Source organism: Pelodiscus sinensis, chromosome 8, assembly GCF_052426305.1.
Source record: "Pelodiscus sinensis isolate ZL-2025 chromosome 8, ASM5242630v1, whole genome shotgun sequence".
In the NCBI taxonomy this organism is placed as follows: domain Eukaryota; kingdom Metazoa; phylum Chordata; order Testudines; family Trionychidae; genus Pelodiscus; species Pelodiscus sinensis.
The window spans coordinates 70,972,275-70,976,417 of record NC_143059.1 but is presented as its reverse complement, the minus strand read 5'-3'; positions in this window follow the sequence as shown (position 1 = coordinate 70,976,417).

The window sequence follows — 4,143 nt, the reverse complement described above, 5'->3', positions numbered from 1 at the left end:
AACCGAAGCAATTCATAGAAAACATATAGCTTAAAACAACAAGCCAGATGGTGTATGTATCTAGCTTTCCCCCTAAGGTTTACCATTCTCTGTTCCTTATTCTCTCTGCAAAAACAACAAGGTGTCCTGTGGCACCGTAAAGACTAACAGATTGATTTGGGCATAAGCTTTCATGGGTAAAGAACACTTCACCCCATAATGCATCCGACAATGTGGCTTATGCCCAGATCTATCTGTTAGTCTTTAAAGTGCCACAGCACTGCTTGTTATTTTTGTAGACGCAGACTCCCTGAGACTTCTGTCTGCAAAATCAGTTTTTCTTTCTCTTTTTTCTCTCTCAGTCAGCCTCCCCAGACTGCTGCTCAAAAATGCCCCCTTTGCCTCCCAAAAAAGTCTTTTTACCCCTTCAGTGTTCTTTTGATCTAATAACTCCCAGATGACCCCGGTTTACCCTCTCTGGCCAGGTCTCACACACTCTTCATAAAATGGTTACATCTCAGTATTCTTTACACTATCACATGCCAACTCTGTCTGGGTATGTCTAGACTGAAGAGGTTTTTTTGGGGAAAAACATTTGTTTTTCCGAAAAAAATTCACTTACGTCCACACTGCAATCTCATTCTTTCGAAAAAAAATCGAAAGAATAGAGTGGGTTTTCCGACATTGGTAAACCTCTTTCTACGAGGAAGAAGCCTTTTTCAGATAGAGCTCTTTTGGAAAAAGGCATGTTTGGATGGGGAAGAGGAAGCTCTTTCGAAAGAAGAGGAAAGAAGAAAAAGCACAGGTGCCCTGGTGGCCACTCTGTCCATAGCAATCACAGCTTACATGCGAGAGTGTCCGTTCAATGTGGACGCAATCTGTTGAGAAAGCAGATCACTTTTTCAAAGCGCTTTTGCTATGTAGACACTCTCTTTTAGAAGAAGGGGGGGGGGGGAGAGGAATAGCTCAGTGGTTTGAGTATTGGCCTGCTAAACCCAGGGTTGTGACTTCAATCCTTGCAGAGGCCATTTAGGGATTTGGGACAAATATTTGTCAGGGATGGTACTTGGTCCTGCTGTGAAGGCAGCAGACTGGACTCAATGACCTTTCAAGGTCCCTTCCAGTTCTAGGAGATAGGCAATCTCCAATAATTTATACATTTTTCTGGAAGATCTCTTGTGGAAAAGCTTCCTCCAAAAGAAGCTGGGAGTCCAGACATAGCCTCTGTCAGGTCTGCTAGGGTCCAGCAGGGCCACAAAGCAATTAGTCAATTAACTCATTTAGTTTTATCACCCTGGTTGAATCTAGCTGTGAATTATCCTGCTCCAAAATTACTTTCAAAATTACTGCCAGTGACGGTGAGGTTGTTCTCTGGACTTTGGAGTGAGTGGAACAGTATGCCTGAATTAGCAGGCAGCATGAATTTTTAGCTTGGCCTTTCATTGTGGTCTCCCTTCTCATCTTTCTCTCTGGCCTCTCCCCACTTACAAGACACAGCCAAAACTGTCCTTATGGGGCACAACAGTACAACATTGAACTGTCCTGTCCTTTACTGGTGTCCATGTGTAGAGATTTTATTGTCGTGCAGAATAAGATGCCATCGTAATGAAGACAACAGTGGCATTTATTAGCAGTTAGCAGAGCTGCTGGGTGACACTCGTGTGTCTGAGAACGCAGGTCAAAGAACCAGCTGAAAGCTGGCAAGCACTTTCTTGGTCTACAATTAAAACAGACGGACAAGCAACAGGCCCTGTTTTTTCTTTCCTGCTTTGCACACCTGGTCAGTCAGACCAGAACTACATCCCTGGTTAGTCCTCCCTGGTGACACACACCCGGTATTTCCATCCATAAAGGGGTGAAGCCCCATAGCAGGTATGCCTTCCTGTGCTGGTACTTACAGGACCCGTGCCCTTCACGCCATCCTCTGTCCCCTTCTCAGCTTTGTATCTCCTGCCCCTCTCTAAAGCTGGCACCGTAGTCAACACTCCCCCGAGTTCCTTCCCTCTGTGACGTCACACCATCTGCTTCCTCTGCTCCTTCAGGCATCTGTAGAAGCCCTCTGGAAATGAAACTTTCTGCACGTTCTCCAGTGCATCTGAATTGTTTTGCTTTTCTAAACTGCAAGCTCTTTACAGCAATGCTGAGTATTAAGGATACTGTAGAAAATTGCTTTGTGGAGTCAAAAATAAAAACAATCATTTAGAAGCCGAAGGGCTAGATTCCAGTGGAGATAAGGACAAATACTTCATTGGGGATCATGACAAATTCCTTACTGGATATGCATGGCTGGGTTCCTGAGATTAGAATTTCACTGTAGATTGAGTAGCATATCAGATAGTCAAACTGTCTGCAGGGGCTCACTATTATCCTATAATACCTGAGCTGTGTCTTGCTGTAGGAGTTTTTGAATCACAAATGTGCTTTCTCAGCCCCACCCCCCCCCATGGAACCACACAACAGATTCACAAACAGATCAGGCTGATGTGTGAAAAGTTTCAGGGCGGTAAAGTGATCTAGTGGTCGGAGCAGGGAATCTGAGAGTCAAGATTCCTGGGTTTTAGTTGCAGATCTTTCAGTGCGTATGCATCTTTTTAAGCTTTGTGTGCCTCTTTTGTAAAATAGTGATAACACTGTTACTTCACTTGGCCTGAGGGGTTAGCCAAATCTTGGGGGTTCGTGGGTTATTTGCATTAAAAGCTAAAAATTAATGATAAGAACATCAGAACGGCCATACTGGGTCAGACAAAAGGTCCATCTAGCCCAGTATCCTGTCTGCCAACAGTGGCCAATATCAGATGCCCCACAGGGAGGGAACACAACAGTTAATCATCATGTGATCCCTTCTCTGTCATCCGTTTCCAGACAAATAGATTCATGGAAGTTAGGTCCATCAATAGCTATTAGCCAGGATGGGTAGGAACGGTGTCCCTAGCCTCTATCTAGCTCTTTTTTGAACGCTGTTAAAGTTCTAGCCTTCATTGCACCCTCTAGCAAGGAGTTCCACAGGTTGACTGTGTGCTGAGTGAAGAAAAACTTCCTTTAGTTTGTTTTAAACCTGCTGCCTATTCATTTCATTTGGTGACCCCTAGTTCTTATATTGTGGGAATAAGTAAATAACTTTTCTTTATTCACTTTTTCCATAAGAGTCATGATTTTATAGACCTCTATCATATCCCTCCCTAGTCTCCTTTTTTCTAAGCTGAAAAGTCCCAGTCTTTTTAATCTCTCTTCATATGGGACCCATTCCAAACCCCTAATCATTTCTGTTGTCCTTTTCTGAACCTTTTCCAATGCCAATATATCTTTTTTGAGATGAGGTGACCACATCTGTACGCTGTATTCAGGATGTGGACATACCATGGTTTTATATGGAGGCAATAAGATATTTTCTGTCTTATTCTCTATCCCCTTTTTAATGACTCCTAACATTCTATTTGCTTTTTTCACTGCTGCTGCACACTGAGTGGATGTTTTCAGAGAACTATCCACGATGACGCCACGATCTCTCTCTTGAGTAGTTGTAGCCAAATAGTCCCCATCATATTGTATATATAGTTGTGATTATGTTTTCCAATGTGTATTACTTTACATTTATCAACATTAAATTTCATTTGCCATTTTGTTGCCCCAACACTTAGTTTGGTGAGATCTTTTTGAAGCTCTTCAGTCTGCTTTGGTCTTAATTATCTTGAGCAGTTTTGTATCATCTGAAAATTTTGCCACTGCACTGTTTACCCCTTTCTCTAGATCATTTATAAATAAATTGAATAGGATGGGTCCCAGGACAGACCCTTGGGGGACCCCACTTGTTACTTCTCTCCACTCAGAAAACTTACCATTTATTCCTACCCTTTGTTTCCTGTCTTTTAAGCAGTTATCAATCCATGAAAGGACCTTCCCTCTTACCCCATGACAACTTACTTTACTTAGGAACGTTTGGTGAGGGACCTTGTCAAAGGCTTTCTGGAAATGTAAGTGTACTATAGCCACTGGATCCCCCTTGTCCACATGTTTGTTGATCCCCTCAAAGAATAGTAGATTAATGAGGCATGATTTCCCTTTACAGAAACCATGTTGACTTCCCCTCAACAAATTATGTTCATCTATGTGTCTGACAATTTTATTCTTAACTATAGTTTCAACTAATTTGCTCGGTACTGATGT